At 43.1% G+C, this 24,275-nt stretch overlaps 1 long non-coding RNA gene across 1 annotated transcript; it reads right to left on the reverse strand.

Annotated features, from left to right (window-relative positions):
• Positions 1 to 6,184: 6,184 nt before the first annotated feature.
• On the reverse strand, positions 6,185 to 24,238 carry LOC118583404. The gene is made up of 3 exons (XR_004944933.1): positions 24,083 to 24,238; positions 7,237 to 7,425; positions 6,185 to 6,272 (listed from the first exon to the last, which is right to left on the reverse strand). It is a non-coding gene; the product is annotated as an uncharacterized LOC118583404 (long non-coding RNA).
• Between the last annotated feature and the right edge of the window lie 37 nt (positions 24,239 to 24,275).

Consider the following 24,275-nt stretch of genomic DNA (forward strand, 5'->3'; position numbering starts at 1 on the left):
TTCCTCAATGTTTGTTACATTTTCTGCAAAATGCATATAGTATTTAAGCAAGAAAAATGAAAGTTCATCGTTTATCACTAATAACTTTGAAAGCTGCTGAGTGGATTAAAAAGTATAAAGTATGTAAAAGTAAACAATAATCATGAAGCATTTCCAAATGGGAATTCTTGAATCTCTCAAGCAGCCACAGAACCAAGGCAGCAAAAGGCTAAACTGACCCAAAGGCAAACCCTGGAAAATCCCATCTATTCAGCTATCTTTTCTAGCACAGTCTTACACTGGAACCTGTCCAGAGAAAAATTTAGATTTTTCAAATTCTAAAGAAAAGGCATTCTAAATTGGCATATTTAGCTTCACAATTTTATTAAAGAATCAAACTGTCATTAATTTTCTTCCTTTCTTTCTTTTTTTTTTGAAACAGGGTCTCCTGTAGCCCAGAGTGGATACAGACTATGTAGCCAGGGATGACCACAAATTTCCAATCCTCCTGCCTGCACTACAGGTGTAGGCTGTCATGCTTATGTGGTGCTGGTCATCAAGCCCAGGTTTTCATGCATGCTAGGTAAACACTTTACCACATTATTTACAAATTTAGACAAAATCTCCTTTCAGAAACACACCTATCCTTTCAGAATTAGACCATATCTTTTTCTTTTCTTTTTTTGTTTTGGTTTGGTTTGGTTGGTTGGTTTTTCGAGACAGGGTTTCTCTGTGTAGTTTTGGTGCCTGTCCTGGATCTCGCTCTGTAGACCAGGCTGGCCTTGAACTCACAGAGATCTTACTGGCTGTGCCTCTCCAGTGCTGGGATTAAAGGAAGGTGTGCGCCACTGCCGCCCTGCATTCGGACCATATCTTGATTTTTCTCATCATAATGGGATAGCAATTTCAGGATTACTCATATCATGGGAGAATTTTTTATTCCATAGCTGTATCAGTGACCAGGTCTATAAGCCAGCCCTTGGACAGGGCACAGCTGTAACTAACTGGATGGCAAACACTTCACTATAGTGCAGTGTCAGTGAAATCTGACAGAAATGTGTTTCGGGAGCTTCCTGGAAATCAGCTTGGTTTGCACTAGGGAAGATGTTGATGGTGGGGACATAGGGCATTCCTTCACTGGAGACCCTTCACTGGGAACTGCCTGAAAGGAGTGCTAGCCGGGGTCACTGTGTGTTTTACACAGAAGTGTTGCCAAAGCTGTCTCTCCATATATCTTAGGGGTCTTGGCTATTGTCAGATTACCATCTTGACAGCAGTGTTCACCAAAGTGAGCCTTAGTAACAGTGAACCTACGTTATTGAGTTCATACATACATTCCATCTTGTCCACAGCAGTTCTAAGCATTGCAGCTCACACAGAAAGGGATCCTAGCAGTTGGGAGCCAAGGAATACCACAAAGTCACCATAAGTGTAGCAGCTTACAGCTGTGCTCCAGGGAAAGGTTCCCCCAGTGTAACAACTCTGCTCTGCTAGGGAAAGGTTTCCCCAGTGAAAGTATTACAGTTCTGCTCCACCCTGCTTCAGCTAAGAAGCAAGTTGTTACTTCTCTTTCCCCTCCATTCCAGGAAAAACAAAAAACAAAACAAAACAGTTGTCACTCAAACTCCATTTAAGAGATTTATTGGGTGTTGTGGAATAATGCTTTTGTACACTGGTTTAATAAAACACTGGTTGGCCATTAGCCAGGCAGGAAATATAGGTAGGATAATCAAATAAGGAGAATTCTGGGAAGAGGAAGGCTAAATCAGGAGGCACCAGCCTGTCAAGCCTGTCATCCAGGGAGCAACATGTAATGACATACAGGTAAAGCCATGGAAAGCTTGGTAACATATAGATTAACAGAAATGGGCTGAGTTTAATTGTAAAAGCTAATCAGTAGTAAGCCTGAGCTAATGGCCACACAGTTCGTAATTAATATAAGCCTCTGTGTGTTTATTTGGGTCTGAGCAGCTATGGACCAAGAGAGACACAGAAAAACTTTCACCTACAATTGGGAGGGAAGAATTCAGGAGGGTGGCTGCTTCTGCCAGGGTGGAAAGAGGCAGCTTCCAACTGAACAGATACAAGGCTTATATAGGGCTTCTTAGGGACAGAGTTTTTCCAGAGTGAAGCTTTTCAGGGTGAGAATTGGTCATATTTCAATCCCTGAGCTTAGACAAGCTCAGAGATTGGCTGGATTTCATGTTCAAGGATTTGTTGGCTTTCCTGCCAGGGTTTGGTTGGTTTTCACAGGGTTTGAATTGGTCAGGGGCAGAGTGCATTTCTTTGAGCCAAAATGTGTTTTTTGGCTCTGGTTCCATGGTCAGGGTATGTTTCTTTGGCTGGCCCTTTTACCCTATAGTAGTCACATTTTGTGTGGATAGGTCCTTTGGTATGGTGATGGCTGGGCAAAGAGACTGATGATCTCTATGGATAATCAACCTGGCCATTACCTGCCTCCACTGCAGTACATGCCCTTTAATAAGCCTTCATATGAAATATGTCTTATCAGTGCCTATTCAAGAGACCCATTCATCCACACACCTCTTTCCTTGACTGTCTTGTCAACAGACTTTCTGTCTTATTCCTCCATGCCTCTGATCCCCCAGGCCAAACAATTTGTAACTGTATGTGAGTGAAGTGGCATTGAGCCATCCTTCTGGCCAGCCCTAACACTGGACACAGACAAACAAATTACTAACTGCTCTTCCCACTGGGAAGGTTTTCCTTCACCGGTGTCCTTTGGGGCTGCAGTTCAGCAGTGCTGCCATCTACTTGTGAATGGCACAGCAACTTGTTCATACTTGCTTGTAAAGCACTACACGTTTCTCTTTCTCAGACAGTGTCTTAGACATACTGTCTCTAAAACATCTCTAAAATGTTCCCAGCCTTCCTTCTGTAAGAATCCTCTCTTTCCCAAACAACTCTGTGTGGTGATATTTTATTTGTGCAACCCAATGAAGTTTATCTGAGGATCAGAGGAAAAAGCCAGCCACTATATTAAACACAGAAGTCAGGCAATGGTAGCACACACCTTTAATCCTATCTTTCAGGAGGCAGGGATCTATCTGGATCTCTGTGAGTTCAAGACCACAGTGGAAACAGAGCCAGGCATGGTGGCACATGCCTTGAATTCCAACACTAGTTAACAACCATAAAGGTTTGGAGGTCTGTACAGACAGGAAGAGACAGAGCTGAGTAGGAACAGGAAGTGATGTAGCTAGAGAGAGCAAATGAGACAGCAGAACAGAAAGGCATATAGGCATAGGTATACAGGAAGTAGGTCTCTTTGGAAGCTGAGGGTTGGTAAAGTGAGGTTGGCTTGTGGCTTTTTCCTATTCCTCTGATCTCTCAGGTTTGAACCCCAATATCTGGCTATGGGTTTTTTGTTTTGTTTTGTTTTGTTTTTTATTTAATAAGACCGTTTAGCAATTCATCTACAACTCTGGACTTCGGATTCCTAGGATTCTTGCCAGCCTACAGCAAGCTCCACTAGACTTAAATTCTGGAATACCTGTGAAATACTTGCACAAGTCCCTTTTATGTTTTTTGGAATTCAGAATGACTCATCTACACACAGACGCTTTACAAGAAATGCATTCAAGAACATGTGATGTCACAATAAAAAATTTGTATATTGCTGTTCCTTTTGGTTCTTGCTAGAGAATTCCTAAAACTTTTTCAGTCTTTTAAATGCTGTCTTTTTGTGTGCTAATGAGACAGTGGGTGGCTGGAGGCTCCTGGATACCCTCCAAAGGAAGCCTGGTTATTGGGGGACCAACCAGACAAAGAGTTGGAACTTTTCTGCCTTCCCACACACAGCTTTGGAGTGAGACTGAAGGTAGAGTTGGTAATCAGCGGCCAATGTAAGGAAATTAAGGGCCAACATAAGGGCACAAAAACCCAAAGGATAAGGTTCAATAGGCTGTGTAGCTGCTGAACATGGGCAAGTGTACAAGAGTGTAACCATAAAAAGCAGAGGCTCTGTAGTTGGAGTTTTTCTGTCTGGCCCAGTCAGGACAAATCTCTCTTACCCGCCAGTCCCACAGTCGCTCAGACCCTACCAAGAAAGCACATAGAAACTTACATTGTTTACAAACTGTGGCAGGCTTCTTGTTATCTACTTTTTTTTATCTTAAATTAACCCATTTCTGCTTATCTATACTTTGCCACATGGCTTGTGGCTTACCAGTGTCTTTACATGTTGCTTCTCATGGCGGCAGCTGGCGGTGTCTCTCCCCAGCCTTTTACTTCCCAGAATTCTCTTCTCTCTTGTCCCACCTATACTTCCTGCCTGGCCAATGGCCAATCAGAACTTTATTTAGACAGAGTGATATCCACAGCAAGGCTCCTCACTTTGCCTTCACTTTGTCTCTTCCATGGGGCTATTCCTGGGTTCTCATAATAATGAGTTTGGATCTGGAAGTCTCTCAGAGGCTCATAAGTTGAAGTCTTTGTCCCCCAGTTGGTGGCACTATTGGGAGATGGAGGAAATTTTAGGAGATGGAGCCACACTGGAGGGAGTAGGTCACTGGAAAAATATATTGGAACTCTATTCCTGTCTTGATAATATACCTAGATCATGTTTATAGTTTTCCTGAAACTACAATAATCATGAATCATCAACACTTCTGGATTGGTCCTGAGAGTCAGATTAGCTAGCTCTGCTGAGAGCAGCCAAATCCCAGAAGTTCAGATATTTACTGACAACAGTGACAAGTTGCAGGCATTCCTTTGAACAGTGATGGGCTTGTTGCTTACAAGCCTTGTCCCCATGATGAGTCATCATTCTTGGAAGCAAGATGGACAGTTTTTAAATAATGCTGTACTCACGTGGCTATGGTGAAATTGGACCTGAACAGTTAGACTCAAGTGAACAAACAGTTCTACTTCCTATGATAAAGTACCCCCCACCCTGTTTTTACAGAACAATATATGTCTGTGTTTCCTAGGCAACACCAACATCAGCTAATGGATTAAAACAGAAGGCAATGGGTCACCTTCTAAAGAGTGCAAAGCCTATAAGTTAGGAGATAAGAAAAGTGAAGAGAGCTTCAATACTCAAAGTAAGAAGTAGGGGTCATTTTCAAAGCAGTGTCTCTCCTCAAACAAAGAAAGTGACTGGATTGTACTGGAGAAATTATGTACATAACACAAATATTTATAAAGACTTGTCAGTCAGTGTAGAGACAGCATATTCTTGGAGATATGAGGTTCTTTCTTACTTTGTATGTGCAAAACCCATGAATGGTGTCCAAACACACTACGAACACACACATACACACACACTCCTTATACCTTTTACCTCCCAGGAATATGCTCTTATTACCCACATACCATGCTAGGTTTTTATTGTTGCTGTTTTAGTTTTTTGAGACAGGGTTTCTCTGTGTAGCCTTGGCTATTCTGGAATTGCTCCATAGACCAGACTGATCTCAACTTCAGAAATTCACCTGCCTCTGCCTCCTGAGTGCTGAGATTAAAGGTGTGCATCAATACTACCTAGCTCTTCATGTATTTATGCTAACAGAACAAAAAAATCACAAACTGAAGAACTTTTTTTTAAAAATCCCTTGGTTGAGGTCTAGAGAGATGACTCCGTGGTTAAGAGCACTGGCTGCTCAGAGGGAGGACCTGTGTCCTGCTCCCAGCATCACAAGCCACCTCACACCGTCTGCTACCCCTCTTCTGGCCCTCCCAGGCACTGTACACGTGATACACTTACATAAACAAAAATAAATACTTTTAAATATATTTTTAAAAAAGCAACTGGGTATCTCTGACTAGTTCAAATCAGTTTTAACTGGAACAAAGAACAACTTGAAAAAAGGTTAAAGTGATAAAGGAGCAAGGGCATAGGCACTTTCCCCGAAATGCCTAATGGCCATTGATAAAGATAAAGAGATCTTCCATGACTGCCTGCCCCACACCATCTGCACTGCAGCAGATGCAACCAGACACCTAAAATTGCCAGCCTAGAAGCCTTTCGTTGAAGCTAAGTTACAACTGGCCAAATGAATATATAGGTATTGGATCTTTAACCAGTAGGAGATTGGCCTCAGCTAGGAGCACAATTTTGAAATAACATTAATGAAAAGGAAACAGGTCACAAAAGAGGTGACTCTGGTGGAACAGCTCCGAGCTTGGATAAGTGCCACATGCGCACTCTGGATTTGAAGTCAATAAAAGGCCACAAGGACAGAGGTGAGACAGCAGAAAACAGACTTTATTTTGTGACTTTTCTTTTATGCCTTATATCTGAGTCTTTCAAGAGCAGGGTTTGGAGGACACCTCTGAAAGAAAGAATGGAACAAAGACATATAGTGTCAGTAGAAGCAGTAAGTGGACCCAAACCAATAGAGTTCTATAATTCATTCAATACTGTCGTACAGAGAATAGGGTCTTTTATGTAACAGGCAGGGGGCTTTGGGGCTCATTTTCTTAGCACAAGATTTTCCCTAAATGTTCTCACCTGTCATGTGTTGTTCTAGATGCAATTGTTGTGTCTTATGTCTCATTAGCACTGTGCATCTTCACCCAGAGTTGTGTGCTTTATATTAATATAACAATCCAGAGGTCAATTTTCAGACACTCTGGAGTGACTCTGCGCCTGCACCAGAGACTAGCTTTAGCTGGCCATGGCAGGGGGGGTTAGCCTTTCTTGTTACCAACTTTGTTTTTTCATATGCTGATTTTATGAGGCTTTCTTAACAGTCTTTCAGACTTGATTCTCCATCCCAATTCTCCCTCCTATCCTCTAGCACATACATGAAAGTATTCTCTTTTCTAATGAATGAGCCTTAGATTCTGTGGGGTTTGAAACGTGAACTGAAGTTTCTGAGAACAGGACAAAGATGATGCAGCCTAGTCCTGAGGACTTTTCCCTGTGAATTAGCAGCATCTTGAGTATTAGCCAATAGAGTAGTCCTGAAGGGTCACCAACCTGCACTAGGATAAGCTGTCACTGTCAAAGCAAAAAATAAATAAAATAAAAACGAAAGCCAGCTTTTACCTCAAAAGGGATGAGAGTTTATTATAGAGCCAAATATGAGTGACTATGGCTAGGGAATACATTTAGAGTACCCCAAGTTCCATGTTCCAATGAGGTAGCAATTCCATGAAGTTCTTACAGAACAGAACAAAGAACACAAATAAAGACACTTTGAAAAGCACTGATGAAAACATTAGGCAGATGAGTAGAGAAAAGTGGGGGAAGCTCTGATGTAGGCCTCACATGCTGTCTGCTGATACTCTTACCTTGGGAGCTGGTGGAAGCTAGAGGTCTACTAAGCTAATACATTTCAAAAGCTTCACTGAGCTGTGCAAAAAGGTGCATGACTTTAATCCCAGCACTTAGGGTGTGGAGGCAAGTGAATCTCTGTGAATTCCAGGCCAGCTTGGTCCACAGAGGAAGATCCAGGGCAGCTAGAAGTGAGACCCCCATCTCTAAAAGAAGGAGGAGGAGGAGGAGAAAAGGGAGGAAGGAAGAAAAGGTAGGGTGAGAGGAAGAAAGAGAGGGGGAGAGAGGGAGGGAGGGAGGGAGAGAGAGAGAGAAGGAATTTACCTGTTAGTCACAGGAATGTTAGATCAGACAGAGAGGGAAAGTAATGGTAATATGGAGGCTAAAGACAACCCCAAAAGAAGTGTAATTTGGCTTTGAACCTGCAACATTTCAACTTCTCCATAATCATTGAAATTCTAGTCAGTTAATCAGCCTTGCAGAAGGTTTGGCAGCAAGCTCGGCTTCTCTCCAGTAACTTTCATTCACATCACTTAACTGTAAAGAAAGATGAAAGGACCATAGCTGATGGGAACAGTCATCTGAGCTCAGGCAAGCATTCCAAAACATCTGATGAGCCAAATCACAGTATCTGCAAAACTGTCCTTCCAGTCAGCCTGTCCTAGGCTCCTTTCTTGCCAGGAAGAGTCTCATTCAATTAGGAAAGGCTTGGAGGAAAAAGGCTTTCACAATCTTGAGCCTGATTAAGCGTCCTTAGTGTCAACCCAGTCATTCTGAGAGATTCATCACTCACTTGTGTCAGTACTAATTCCCTGATCCCTAAGACTTTCACCCCTGTATTTGGCTCTGTGTTTCTTATTTAATAAGACCATTTAGAAATTTGTCTACAGTGGTGTGATTAGTATACATGCTGCCTGGCATCAAAATACCCAGCACTAAGATAACAACAATAACCAGAACCACACAAGCCTAGACTGTTCTTTGTCAGTATCTGGAAACCATCTTTATATAATAAAAACTGAGAGCATAGGAAATTTGAAAAAATAAGTTTTCCAATCTTCTTAAAAACAAACATTTTAACAAGACATAGTAGCATTCACCTCCAGCCCAATGACTTGGGGAGCTGAGGCAGAAGGATTACTTGAACCTGGATTCTGTGCCAGCTGGGGCAGCACAGTTAGACTGCCTCACAACAAAACACACGTTAGAAATTTAAAGTGATGTCTTCATTTATTTTCCAATTGTATATCCAATGAATGACTGTGTTTACTGCCATTATCTATGAAAGTGAACATTCAGAAACATTTATTTTATCACTATTTCTAGAACAATAGTTTACCAGATGTCATTTTGGAGTAGGCTATAGTTGCTGAGACAAGGACACCTGAGATGTGCAATGGTGCTGACAGCAGAAGGAGGCGTCACACTCCGCAGCTGTTCAGATAATGTGGTGCAGGTATTGTCCACCAGGTAACTCTGGAACCCAGGCTCCACCTCTAATTTAAAGTCTCCCTATGGCAACCAGTTGGCAGAAGTGGAAAGGGGCCACATGGTACACACTTTCGTCTTAGTTACTGCTCTGTTGCTATGAAGAGACACTATGACCAAGGCAATTTATAAAAGAAAGCATTTAATTGAGAACTTGCTTACAGTTTTAGAGGGTGACTCCATGATTGTGGGGGTTTGAATGAAAATGGCCCCCACAGACTCATAGGGAGTGGCACTGTTAGGAGGTGTGGTCTTGTTGGAGGAAGTACATCACTGGGGGTAGGCTCTGAGGTCTCAGATGCTCAAACCAGGCCCAGTGTGGCAGTCACTTCCTGCTGTCTGCTAATTCAGATGTAGAACTCTCAGCTACCTCTCCAGCACCATGTCTGCCTCCGTGCTACCATGCTCCTTGCCATCATGGCAATGGACTCAACCTCTGAACAGTAAGGCAGCCCCTGTAGCATAAATTGCTAAATGGTCTTATTAATAAAAAAAAAAAAAAAAAAAAAAAAAAAAAAAAAACTCAGAAGCTAAATATTGGGGTGAACACTGAAAGATCAGAGAAACAGAGCAAGCCATAACCAATCTCACCTCTCCAATTCCTCAGCTGATCTTGTTTCCTCAGACTGGAAGCCTCTGTGTCCTCATCCAAATGGATCTCAGCTGAACTGCTCCTAAAAGCTTAACTGGGCTTTAGTTCCTGGACCTCACAGCTTATATACCTTTCTGCTTCCTGCCATCACTTCCTGGGATTAAAGGTGTATGTCACCATGCCTGGCTGTTTCCAGGGTGGCTTTGAACTCACAGAGATCCAGACAGATCTGTGCCTCCTGAAATGCTAGCATAAAAGGCGTGTGCTGCCACAGCCTAAACCTATGTTTAATATAGTGCTGTTCTGTTCTCTGACCCCAGATAAGTTTATTGGGGTGCACAATATATCAACCACAAGCCCCAATTAAATATTTTCCTTTCTAAGAGTTGTCATGGTCATGGTGTCTCTTCACAACAATAGAGCACTGAGTAAGACACACCACAGCTTCCATTACCACATCATCACATTGTCACATCTCACCCTGAGACAGATTGGGAATGTCTCACTGTGCTGCTGAGGGAGGTGGCATACACTGTCTGAGAGGAGCTAGCAATTTCTGCCATGTCTGGAAAGCTAACTGCTCATAATTACGGTTATTTAGGAGATCATTTTCTAGGCTTGAGAATTGTTCTGGGTGGAATTTAGGTGAGACTTTTTCTTTACAAGTCTCAGTCTGGAAGAACAGGCATGCTTGCACTGTGGACAAAATGCGATTTGTTTGCATGAGACATCCAGACACACAACTGGCCAAGCTTGCCTTTTTCCAGTAATAGGGAGTGCTGCCACCTGGAGGGCAAGTGCCACAGTGGACGTATGTTCCCAGAGCTTTGGTGTGACTGTGGCACAGGTAAAATGACACACAGACAGAAGGCCTTTTCTGTCTCAAAATGTAACCAAGCAACCTAAAGCTTGTTCATAATTGATGTGTTCTTCCCTCAGAACACATAAGTGTGATCCAAGTCAAGCTGAGGTAGCACTGGCAGTGAAAGCCGTATCTTACACCTGAGAGCTGCAGTCCCAGAACCTAAAGGATCAAATTCATCATATTTTTAAGTGATTAGTAAAATAAAGAGAAATGACTTCTAGAATTACAACTGATGGTTATTGATGTTTCCAAGTCTGAAACAAGTCAGGTTCCAGTCTGATGCAACTGGCATGAGCTGGTTTAACTTCTCTCTGGCTGTTCAAAACACCCTGCTCTTGCCACAGGGAACCATCTCTGAGGTCACCTGGCTGACTTCTGCTCCAGCCAGTTAAACATCAGTAAGGTCACTTGTGCTGGCTTTTGCTCTCGCCACAGTGAACCATCTCTGAGGTCACTTGTGCTGGCTAGTTTATGTCAGCTTGACCCAAGCTAGAGTCATCTGAGTGGAAGGAGCCTCAACTGAGAAAGTGCATCTGTAAGATCAGACTGTGGTAAGGCTGTGGGGCATTTTCTTAATTAGTGATTGATGTGGGAGAGTCCAGCCCACTGTGGGTGGGGCCATCCCTGGACTGGTGGTCCTGGGTGCAATAGGTGAGCAGGCTGAGCAAGGCAGTATGCAGCACTCCTCCATGGCCTCTGCATCAACCCCTGCTCCAGGATCCTGCCCTGCTTTGTTCTACTCTGACTTCCTTCCATGATAAATTGTGCTATGAAAGAGTAAGTCAAACAAACCCTTTCCTCCCCAAGTTGCTTCTAGTCCTGGTGCTTCATCACAAGAGTAGAAAGCCTAAGACATCACCCCTGGGAGACTGGACTGAGTATACTTAGACTTATGAATCCCTGACCACAGGAACAGTCTCCTTAAAGGCAGATTCTGATGGGCTACTTCTGTTCTGTGAATAAATGTGTTTCCCTCCTTGAGTGGGGTCTCTTCTTCCAGGATTGCCACTATGGTATAGGAATATGAGCATGGCAAGATGGGTAAGTTAGTGAATGAAGCTGCAGTCTCAAATTTAATGGCACTTTTATTTTGGCATCTAGATACCAACAAGGATTATATGGGTCTAAAATAAGAAGTCCAAAATGTTTTCAGAAAAAAAGAAATGGAGCTATGACTTCTCATTCTCTGTATCAGCAAAGCTGTTGAAGTAAAGCTCTTCAACATGATAAAAGTCAAACAGTGTGTTCCATGGAAACGTTAACTTACATGGATACTTTAAAACACATTAAGGAGACTCTGGAGAACTCAAGTTTAGAGTGATTTCCTACTTAGAAAAGATCATTTTGTATTACAAGAATCAATTTACCCACTTATGTTATGAGACCTTTGCTTAACGGCAAAGATTATTTTTCCCAAATAAAACTGTTACTTTGGCTTATCAGAGTATTTGTTAGTCTCCCTACAAAATTATTCCTTGAGCCGGGTGGTGGTGGTGCACGCCTTTAATCCTAGCTCTCGGGAGGCAGAGGCAGACAGAGCTCTGTGAGTTCGAGGCCAGCCTGGTCTCCAAAGCAAGTTCCAGGAAAGGCACAAAGCTACACGGAGAAACCCTGTCTCGAAAAAACAACAACCAAAAAAACAAACAAACAAAATTATTCCTTGTTCCTCAAAGAAATGCAAATGAGCCTACTTGTTGAGGAGCCAACAGTAGGTAACTGGTAAAAGGTTATGGATGTTTTTGTACTCTGACCATTCACTAAGATTTAGAGCACAAAATAACTGAAGAATTTTATGCTACGAACAAGATTTACTTACTCCTTCTAACACCAACAAAACTTTGAAAAACTTAAGCTTATGAATTGAGATTTAAAGATGGCTAAATGATTTCTACTGTAATAGTAAAATTAAGTATAAATTTGATATTGTAGTTCAAAGAAAATCCAAATTAGTCTTTGGCAAAAGCCAGTAACTGTAGTCTCCTAAATACATCTTATACTCTTACTTAAAATTTTACAAAAGATGCTGATTCACTTAAAACTGCTATTGTTATAAAAATGGCTTTTATAGAATTTTTACTTTTACAGAATGTTTATTCTATTAATAGTTTTATTTCTCTTTTTGAGACAGTCTCATGTAGCCCAGGCTGGCCTTGAACTCACTAGGTAGCCAGGATAACCCTGCACTATAGACAAATTTCTAAACAGTCTTATTAAATAAGAAACACAGAGCCAAGTACAGAGGTAATAGCTGAAGAGATCAGAGCAATAGCCACAACTAGCCTTATCTTACCACCAGCAGTAGCTTCCCCAGAGAGCTTCTTCCTGTCTGACCTGTGTTTTTTATTGTTTTCTCCTGTTCTGTCTTCTCATTGGCTCTAAGCCCAGCCACATGACTTCCTCGTCACTGCCTGTCTATAGAGACCTTGAGGTCTCTATGTTTGGTACTGGGATTAAAGGCGCATGTCACCACACTTGGCTGTGTCCTTGACCACACAGAGACTCTTCCTGCCATGTGATTGGATTAAGGGCATGTGCTACCACCACCTGACTTCTGTTCCTGGCTGGCTAACCTCTGATCTCCAGGCAAACTTTATTTATTAGCATACAAATAAAATCACATTTCAGTACAAATAAAGTATCACCACACTGCACTCCTGCTTTTACCTGCCAAGCCTGTAACTACATATGTGCCACCACACTAGGCTTCTTCTCTACTAGTGCATACATCAAGAGAAAACTTGGAGTTGGAAGAGACATGTTATAATAATGGAATTTTGACCTCTGTTGACATTCATTTTTAATATTACTGTCTTAGGGTTTGTATTGCTGTAAAGAGACACCATGACTACTGCAATTCTTATAAGGAAAACATTTAATTTGGGTAGCTCACTTACAGTTCAGAGGTTAGTCCATTATCATCATGGTGGGAAGCAAGGGAGCGTGCAGGCAGACGTGGTGCTGGAGAAGGAGCTGAGAGTTCTGCATCTTGATCCAAAGGCAAGAAGTGAACTGAGATACTGGGCATGGCTGGAGCATATATGAGATTTCAAAGCCTGCCTCCATAGTGACAAACTTCCTCCAACAAGGCCAATCTTACGCCAACAAAGCTACACCCCCTAACAGGGCCACTTACTATGAGCTTATGGGGGCCAATTACATTCAAACTACCACATTCTACTCCCTGTCCCCCATAAGCTTGTTAGTCTAACATCAAAAGTTCCCATAGTCTATCACAGTCTCAACAATGTTTTAAAGTACAAAGTTCAAAGTCTCTTCTGAGATTCATTCAGTCTCTTAATGTAATCAACTGTAAAATCAAAATAAAAAAGCAGATCACTTACTTCCAACATATAATGGCACAGGATATACATTGCCATTCCAAAATGTAGGGAAGGGAGTGTAGTGAGGGAATATTGGACCAAAGTGAGACCAAAAACCAGCTGGGCAAACTCCAAACTCTGCATATCCATGTCTGATGTCAAAGTGTTCTTCAGATCTCCAACTCCTTTCAGCTTTGTTGACTGCAGCACACTTCTTTCTCTTGGGTTAGACCCACTCCCCATTAGCAGCTCTCCTTGGCAGGTATCCCACGACTCTGGCATCTCCAACATTTTGGGGTCTCCAAGGTAATACAAGCTTTTCCTTTACAACTTCATGCAATGGCCTCTCTAGGCCTCCATTCAAGGACACACCCCTAACACATGCCTGGCTTAAGCAGCTTTCCTTAGTTGCTCCTTGACTCTCAAGCCAGAATCATGTGGCTGAAGCTGCTAAATTACGCTGGTAGCTAGGGCTGGAACACAGTCCACTTGTTTAGTTACATCTTGACCAGCTTTCTGTTTTCCATACTTTTCTTCACTGCCTAAGCTTGGCTGTTCTGGAACTTGCTCTGTAGACCAGTCTGACCTCAAACTAAAAGATCTACCAGCCTCTGCCTTCCCTGCTGTGGATATCGCTCTGTGTAAATAAAGTTCTGATTGGCCAGTGGCCAGGCAGGAAGTATAGGCGGGACAAGAGAGAAGAGAATTCTGGGAAGTGGAAGGCAGAGGGGAGACACCGCCAGCCGCCGCCATGAGAAGCAACATGTAAAGACACTGGTAAGCCACAAGCCATGTGGCAAAGTATAGACTAACAGAAATGGGTTAATTTAAGATAGAAGAAGTAGATAACAAGAAGCCTGCCACAGCCATACAGTTTCTAAACAATGTAAGTTTCTGTGTGCTTTCTTGGTTGGGTCTGAGCGACTGTGGGCCAGGCAGGTAAACTCTAACTACACTTCCCAGTGCTGGGACTAAAGGTGTGCACCATCACACCTGGTTCTAAGTTTTTCTTTAATTTCTTTTTACAAATTGGGAACCTAGCTGGGTGGAATCTTGCCCTGAAGTCACCACTCCCTTTATTCCATTTCTTAATGTGTTTGTCTTCTTGAATACTTAACCTACTTCCTGATGCTCCTTTTCTCCTCAAATTGTACCTTTTGTAATTTTCCTTTTCCAGCTTGCTCCTTTTCATTATAAATCTTTAAAAGCATGAACACCAGTAACCACACAACAGAGTCTATACTGGGATTTTTTGAGATTTCCTATGCCAATGGAATTAATCCAAACTTTCACTTTAGCCTCAGGCAGACTCCTTGGACAAGGGCAAAAAACAGCCACATTGTTCACCAAAATATCACAAGAATGATCTCTAGGCATTATATTAAAAGTCTTCTCCTCTGAAACCTCTTGAGCCAGGCCCCCTCCCCTCCCAGTTCATCAAATCATACTCAGCACCACCGTTTTCCATGCTCCTATTGGTATGGCCCAAGAAGCAGCAAAAGTGTTGAACTGCTTTACTAATCCACAGTTCCAAGGTCCCTATTCCTTCAAACAAAAGCATGGTCAGATCTATCACAGCAATACCCCAGCCCCAGGTGAAATGAATGATAAGTGGTGCTGGTTACGGCACTGGTTACCATGCGAAAAGGTCATGAGCCACGGCCACGCTACCTGGAAGCTGCGAGCTTTACTAGGAGGAGAGTGGGGAGAAGAACTAGGCCTGGGGAGACAGAACAGAGAGAGAGGGTGTGGTCTACATCTGGCTTTTTAAGGGTTCCCAGTGCACATGCACAGGTGGGCTTATGGAGATATACCACACATGCGCTGATTGTGGGATCACGCCTGCTCATGTAGTCACCAGCACACACTGATGATGTAAGATACAAGACTCTTTGTTAACTGCTGAACTGCACATGTGTGGTCATACAGCTGGAGTGAGGGCAGAATTTTAACATTCCAGACTTTTTGCTGACTACAAAAAAAGTGAATGAACAGGAATAAAGGTGACATTTCTCCTGGAAAAATTGCTTCCAGCTGACTTGGTGGGCACTGGTTTACCCTTGGGGAGGTATGGTGGATATTTTATTTGTACTGAAATGTAATTTTATTTGTATGTTAATAAATAAAGTTGCCTGGGGGCCAGAGGTAATAGCAAGCAATAGCAGAAGCTGGGCAGTGGTGGCGCACACCTTTAATCATGATCACATGACAGACAGATCTCTGTGTGTTCAAGGATACAGCCAGCATGGAGACACATGCCTTTAATCTCAATACCAACCATAGAAGACCTGGAGGTCTGTACAGACAGGCAGTGACGAGGAGGTCATGTGGTTGGGTTTACAACCAATGAGAAGGCAGAACAGAAAGTCAATTAAAAAGACAGATACACAGGAAGTAGCTCTCTTTCTGAGGTGAAGGACAGCAGTGGCAGTGAAGGGTAAGAAAGGGTTTTTAGTATCAGCTCTTAACTACTGCTCTGACCTCTTGGGCTTTTAACTCTGCATTTGGCTCTGTGTTTCTTATTAAATAAGACTGTTACATCTACAGGGGGAATAGGGAAAGGGGGCTTCTGAGCTAGACAGGCGTCCTGGGATGGTGGGCTGTTGTCTGCTGCCTCAGAGCTGTTCATCTTTCTTGGCCTGGCACTCTGGCTGCTTTTATGTCTGTCAGGATTCTGTGAGACAGAGAAAATCTCAGAAGAAAGAATGATTATTATTATGGAGGGGTTTCCAGGGTGATAGAGAAGGGTCTCAAGACCGGGAAGGTTTGGGTTTGGCACTTATATTGAAGTAGATCCAACCTGTCCAGATGGTTTAAGCTTGTTTCTGGAACTCTTAACTGCTACAGTTTCTTACCACCTGCTTGTATCTGATGGTCCTTGGATTCCAGCTCTATGGTGATCCTGTAACAATCAGCTGAGTAGTTAATTAGAAGAGGGAACCAGGAAGAGAAAAGCTGGTGGGGTGAGAACTCATTCTTCTGGAATTAGGGACAAGGCAGAGAGCAGGGCCCTGTCTGTGTCCCTGTGCACAAGGAGAAACACTTCTGACAGTTCTGGAGTGAGGCACATGCAGAGAACAATGAAATGAAAGCTCCTAACTTAGCTGAAAAATCTTTTCCCATCAGGTAGCCCTGAAAGTACAATTAAGTCTGGTGAGGTGGGTGAGGCTGTCCTCCCTACTCTGACAATAGGAAAATGAGGAGAGGTGGCACCCCAGGACTGAGTAAGTGGCTCTGGTCTCCAGAAGCAAAGAAACAGATCACTTCCATGCTACATTCTGGGTTCCCTGTGAGTGAGCCTGTGGCTAAGCCTAGAGGTCTGCTGGAGGTCTTTGTTTGTCCCCGTGCCACTCGGTGCCTGGGTGCAGTCAGCTGACCAGTTGTCTCTCTGGGTGGCACTTTGAATAAGGCTCAATTGATGCCCTAGCCCACATGGCCTCCCCCTCCCCCACACTTAAAACAGGGACCTAATTGTACATTTTGTATTATTCCTTTTCCAGCTTGCTCCTTTTCATTATAAATCTTTAAAACCATGAACATCTTCACACAGTATAAAGAAATATTCCCCAACAAATAGGTGGTGTAACAGATAATAAAAAATATATGTGTTTCTCATCTAAGAAAAAAGAATTCACAGAGCAGCTTAAACCTCTATTTGACCTACCCATCACTCAGGTCCAAGATAAAAATTTCAATTTGTTTTTGTTTTTGTTTTTTCAGTCAGGGTTTCTCTGTGTAGCTTTGCGCCTTTTCTGGAACTCACTTGGTAGCCTGGGATGGCCTCGAACTCGCAGAGATCCGCCTGCCTCTGCCTCACAGTGCTGGGATTAAAGGCATGTGCCACCAGTGCCTGGCATAATTTCAATTTTTAAAGTAACCTTCACTAGTTACTTTTTATTGCTGTGGTAAAATACCAATAGCAATTTATAGAAGGAAAATTTTAGTTTTATTTATGGTTCCAAAGAGAAACGGAGTCCATAAAGGAAGACATGACAACAGGCAGCAGGCATGGCAGCCACAGCAGGAATCCAAGAAGTCACATTTTCAACTGCAAACATGAAGCAGAGAGATGAAACTGGAAGTGGGGCCAGGCTATTAATTCTCAAAGTCCACCACCAGTGACATAATTACTCCATCAAGGCTCTACCCCATAAAGTGTCCACAACTGCCCCTAACAGCTCCACCAGCCAAGGTCCCAATGTTCCAACATGTGACCAATGGGGAGCACTTCTCATTCAAACCGACACACACCCATTTCCTCCATGAATATCCAACTGACTTGTAGTCACATATCTGAGTACAATCAAAGTTTAACAGCTTGATGGTTACAATATCAGTAAGATTAAAAAAAAAAGAAAAAGAAAAAGACAGACAGACTAGGATACTAGCTCAGTTAGTAAAATGCTTGCCCACGAGGACTTGCATTTGGTACTCAGAACCCATGTAAGTGGAGCATGATGGCATATGCTTATGATCTCAGTACTGGGAAGGCAGAGACAGAGAAACCCCAAGAGCCCACTGCCTAGACAGTTGAGCCTACTCAGGTAGGTTCCAGGCCACGTGAAAAACTGCCTCACCTCAAAACCAAGATGGATTGTTCTGGAGAAGTGGTTTTCAAGTTGTGGGTTATGGCCCTTTTGGGGTCCCATATCCCATATCCTGCATATCAGATTCACAAGATTATGATTCATAACAGCAAAATTATAGTTATGGAGTAGCAATGAAATAATTTTATGGTTGGGGTTGTGGTAGTTTGACTAGAAATGGCCCCCATAGACTCACATGTTTGAATGCTTGTCATATAGGGAGTAGCACTATCAGGAGGTTTGGCCTTGCTGAAGTAGGTGTGGCCTAGTTAGAGGCAGTGTGTCACCATGGGGAGGGGCTTTGAGGTCTCATGTGCTCAAGCTATGTCCAGTGTGTTACATATTCTCTCCTTCTGCTGCATGCAGATCAAGTTGTAGAACTCTCCTTCTCCAGCATCATGTCTGCCTGCACAAAACCATGTCCCACCATGATGATAAAGGACCTCTGAAACTGTAAGCAGGCCCCAATTAAATGTTTCCCTTTATAAGAGTTGTGTAGTAATATATTGTGTACCCTAATAAATTTTGCCTGAAGATCAAAAGACAGAATAAGCCCTAGATTAAACATAGAGGCCAGACAGTGGTGGCATACACCTTTAATCCTAGCACTCAGGATGCAGAGATCCATCTGGATCTTTGTGAGTTCAAAGCCACCCTGGACTACTTGAGATTTACTCAGTCTAGGAGAGTAACAGAGCCAGACAGTGGTGGCACACACCTTTAATCCCAGCACTTGAGATCTCATGTCTTTGCTTGGGAAGCACACATTCCTTTAATCCCAGGAAGTAATATGGCAGAGTGAAGCACACATGCCTTTAATCCCAGGAAGTAATCTGGTAGGGTGAAGAAAGGTATATAAGGTGTGAGGAGAAGGAACTAAAGCCTTTTCAGCTGAGGAAGTTCATTCAACTAGAGGCCTATTGGCTGAGGCTTTTAGGCAGAAGCATCCTTTTCAGTTAAAGGCTCTTTCTGGCTGAGGAGTTGGTGAGACCAATTTATAATTTGAGTAACAGAGTTGACATGGTCATGGTGTTTTTTCACAGCAACAGAAACCCAAACTAAGACAGGGGTCACTACAAAATGAAGAACTGTATTAAAGGGTCAAAACGTTAGGAAGTTTGAGAACCACTGCTCTATAGGAATAATACACAAGGTTGATCTCTGGCCACCACACACTTGAACACACACACACTAGAAATTTCAAACTAGAAAAAAAATCAACTATAGTACATTTAATTTTCAAATCACCAACAAGCACGACCTCAGATTTGACTTAAATCATTGTCACACTTAACACTACAACAGACACCCTGTCCACTCACCTGTGCAATACATGGCTATGTACTCAGAGACATCATCCTCAACACCAAATTTTAAATAGATTTTTGTAATGGCTGTTCTTGGATGTCCACTACATCTACAGTTAACCAAAGCCCAAGTGGCTGAGCACACCTGGGGGATTTTTTTTCTTAATTAAATCATTTGAAGTGGGAAGACTAACTTCTAATCTGGGTCTTTCAGGTGGAAAGGTAAACATTTAATATAGATCTTTTGTAGTAGGAAGATCCACCTTTGATCTGGGCCACACCTTCTGCTGGCAGCCTATATAAAGGACATGGAAGAAGGAAGCTTTTGCTCTGTTTGCTCTCACTAGTAAGTCCATTCCTTCACTGGCATTAGAGCCTTCTTCTTCAGGATTCCAGTGCATACTGAAGACTAGCTGGAACATCCAGGCTCATGAACTGAATAACTACTGCATTTTTGGACCTTCCATTGCTAGACAGCCATTATTGGACTAGCTGGACCACTGCCTGTAAGCTATTCTAATAAATACCCTTTCTATAGATAGACTGATAGATGGATAAATGGATAGACAGACAGACAGACAGGTTCACTCTATCAGTTCTCTTCCTCTACTAGAACCTTTACTAATACAATTTGGATAAGTAATTTCTATTTTGGGGAGATTTTATTATTTTTAGTTATGTGTGTGTAGATATGTGCATGTGTATGCAGGTGCTCTCAGAGATAACAAAGGATGAAAGAGGGCATCAGATCCCCTGGAGTTGTATTTATAAGCAGTTGTGAACTGCTCAACTTGGGAACCAAACTCAGTCCTCTGCAAGAGCAGTATGCTTTTAACCTCTGAGCCATCTCTCTGGTAAAATTCTTTTTCAAAAATATCTTCTTATTCCCTCATCTCCTATGCTGAAAAAACGTGTAATCTACCCCACCTCCAAGCTAAATCAGAACTCTCAAGATTGATTCCAGGCAGAAAATCTCTGCAAATTAACATAAAAAGCAAAAATAGGAAAATGTTTTATATGTGTGCATGTATATGTATTTATGCTGGCTGGCACCCTGCAAAAATATAAAATCACTTTAGAAATGAATTCTGGGCTGGCAACACACACAATCCCAATATCCATATGGCTTTAAGGAGATACTTAGCATGTTCTGCAGAAAAGTTCAGAATAGTCAAGGCTCAGACTTAACGGGCAGAGAGAAGATTGTAAATAGCTCTTGCTGCTGCCTTGTTCTTGCTTTGGTGGTTGGGGTAGCACATGCTCTTTGGTGTCACATCAAGGCACTAAAGCTAAGCTGAGCCCTTGGGCTCAACTGGCAGTTCAGGTCCCTGTGAGATATGCCCTGGACATAGTAATGCCTCTAGTCCTTGCTTCTGTTCCCTTGTGTGGGTTCTTGAAACTTCTTGAAAGTTCTGTTCTCTTGATTTCCAATGGGAGCAAAGACCTCAGGGTAACATACAAGAACTGGAGTGTTACTATAATAAAACATATACCACTACCATTCTAATTGTTAAAAGATTTTTTTAAAAAGTTATATGCATTTTTTTTTTTCAGGAGAGGGTTTCTCTGTGCAGCCCTGGCTGTCCTGGAACTCACTCAGTAAACTGGGCTGGCCTTGAACTCAGAGATTTGCCTGCCTCTGTCTCCCAAGTGATGGGTTTAGGCAGCTATTGCATATTTCCCTCCTCCCCTGCTTGAAGTTGCCAACAGTCCAAGTCTCTGCCTAAGCGCTCAGCTTTGGACCACACTTGGGCACAAACCCAGCTTGTAGTGGACAAATCATCACCCCTTGCCTACAAACTATAAAATCTGTGTGCTTTAGTTTGGGTAAAACTTCTCTGGCCTCCATCGCTGGGATCCAAGAACCCACCTGGGAGTTGTTTTGCTTCCTAATACCTGTTGTTATATTTTTTCATCTTGGCTTGATCTGGCTTACTGCACCAATGGAGAAACTTATTATTGGGAGACAGAAAACCTATTAAAGTCAGAGAGACAGGCAGATGGAAGAAGGCACAAATGAATTCAAAAGGATCAGGTCATTTAAAGGCACATCTACATCATAGCACATTCTGGAACTCACAGAAGCATCTCTCTCAAGATGAAGGTCAGGCTGAGACTAAAACAGGGATACATGCGTACGAAGCATAAGATCTGACATCTCCTTCCTGGTTGCATCCCGTTCTAAGTAAATTCACTTAGAAGACTTTGGAATTGCAAAACAAGCAGGGAGAGCTGTTAGCAAGAAGGAGCTGTCATGAGATTGTTGTGCCCAGATCGTGACCCCCAAAGATGAGCATGCCAGAATGCAAAAACAAGGTTTAATTCAGGATATCTAAAAGAGCCATACAAGCCTAGGTAGGAACTACATCCAACACAGTGGAGGCTGGAGGAAGTGCCCACCTCTCTGCAAGCTCAGTTTTTAAAGGCAAAAACAACAAGGTTACATCATTTAGGGGTGCTAGTACGGGTACAATTATGATTGGCTCGCTTCTAAGGACTTTCTAGAAATCATGGCTTAATCTTATTTCTAAGGGGGTGATTGCCCGCCACCATTTCTCATTGGCTGCCCTCAGGTGGGGACATTTTTATGGACAGTTACCCTGGAAACCAGGGTTGGAACATTCTTTGGTCAAACAGTTACCTAGGGAACCAGGGAGAGGACATTCCATAGTCCTGCAGTCATTACCTCGTGACTACCTTGTGACTATGTACTTTTACACTTACTAGTTTCTGGAATCTAGACTGACTGGTTTTAGTAACTTGTAGCCTATTCCAGTAACTCATGGCCTGTACCTAAAAGGAGAAATTTTAGTATATGTGCTGCCGAAGCGAGCACTAAATGGAGAAATTTTATGCCTTTGTTTTAGGGTGAATGGCTCATTTTGGTCTCACAAGATGATAGAAAGATAATGCAGCAGACACAGAGGACCTTATCCAGCAACATGGGTGTCGAGATGTGCCCTCCCTCATGTCTCAGCTCTCTGCCTCCACTCCCAGTGGCTGTCAGCTGGCAGATTTTGAGAGCAGAGCTAGGGTGTGAAGCTCTGGGGAGCTTTTAATGCACACGCTACAGCTGAACGGTATCCACTTTGCACAGCCATGAAAGCCCTGTATTATAAGTCCTTCCTTTCTGAAACTGAACCACCTCATGACCAATGACCCAGATAGACAGTGAGGTCAGCAGTTGACAAGTCCCTGTTAGAAACAGCAACTTGGTCTACCAGTTGGAAGCAAATGGTGAGGACTAGAGAAATCTTTACTATGAAAGAGACAAATATACAGTCAGCACAGCATATACAGGGACTCCACAGCTAATGGATCCAGCTAAGGATTTTTTGGGGGTGTCTCTGTCTCTCTGTCTCTCTCTCTCTCTCTCTCTCTCTCTCTCTCTCTCTCTCTCCTTTCTCTCCCTCCCTGCTCTCTCTTGATAGGATTTCTCTGTGTAACTCTGGCTGTCCTGAAACTCACTCTGTAGACCAAGCTGGCCTCAAACTCACAGAAATCCACTGTCTCTGTCTCCCAAATGCTGGGATTAAAGGCTTGCACCACCACTGCCCAGCCAGGAAAAATATTCTTATTATGCACAGAATATTGGGGTGATTACTCTACCACTGCCCAGCCAGAAAAAATATTCTTATTATGCACAGAATATTGGGGTGATTATTCCTAAACAACACAACATTCACAAAGCATTTGCATTGTATTTGTTAGTGAGTGTTCTAGAGATGACAACGTATATAGGAGGGAGCTAGGGATTTAGCTCAGTGTAGAATACTTGGTCTCTGGTTAAATACCCAGTGAAAGAACACACCTGTATGCTGGCACCCTCCTGAAGCTGGATTTACAGGTGGTTGTGTGGCCTGACTCAGGTGCTAGCAACTGAACTCAAGGAGGCAGATCTTTGTGAGTTCAAGGCCATCCAGGACTACAGAGCTAGGTTCCAGAACAGCCAAAGCTACACAAAGAAACAGTCTGGAAAAACAAAAATGTAAATAATCAACATGAAGCCTGAAGATGTAGCTCAAAGATAGGCTGAGTATTCTCTTATTCAGTGTCAGGTCTCAAACCCAGGACAGATGGCTGAAGTGCCTATTCAAGCAGACCTGGCTGCCAGGTTCTCTCAGCATCCCTGTCCTTACCTGTCACAAGATATGGCTGGCATACCCTGCCCCTTACCCTAATTTTCTCTAGCCCAGGGGCTGGGCTGCCCCAGCTGTTCTTTCATATATAATTCAGCCATTTTGGTTATCTGGCCCCTTTTTTTTAACCCTTTATCCTTCTGGCCTCCACTCTCCCCTTCCCCCTCCCTCACATGGGCCCAGCTCAGGGTCATGTCCACGATGAACTTCCTCTGGCTATGCTCTCCCTCGTATCTACAATAAACCTTCTTCTCCATCATACCTAGGAGCAATCATGTCCTTCCTTTTTTATTTCTTCTCCAAGATTAATTCTAGACCTGGGTTCTTCCCCCAGCTCCACCCACACAAACACCAAATCTACTTGATGAAGGTCTGACTGAATAGGAAAAACGTAGAACATCTGAGTTTGGATGAAAACTGCTAGCTCGATGTACATGTTTTTCTTTATGAAGTCCTTCCGCACTACTAGAAGACGCACATCCAGTCAGTTTGCACTACACCAAAGAGCAGCAAGGCTGGTCCCGTCTCACCGGAAGCTCCACCCCTGCCCTTCTCGCTAGAATCACCTTTCAGAGTCTTCCAGGAAGCTGCCCTGGATGAGGCGGGTGCACAGCCCTCAGGGTCCGCCCGTCTCCGGGTCCCTTCCACCGCCAGGACTCTACCGGAGGGGACGGAAATGGAAAGAGGCTTCCGGTCTCGCGACGGGCTATAATGCCGCGAGAAGAGAGGATGACAGTCCATCTGGTACGGTGGCCTAGG

Source organism: Onychomys torridus, chromosome 5 (genome assembly GCF_903995425.1).
Source record: "Onychomys torridus chromosome 5, mOncTor1.1, whole genome shotgun sequence".
NCBI lineage: Eukaryota > Metazoa > Chordata > Mammalia > Rodentia > Cricetidae > Onychomys > Onychomys torridus.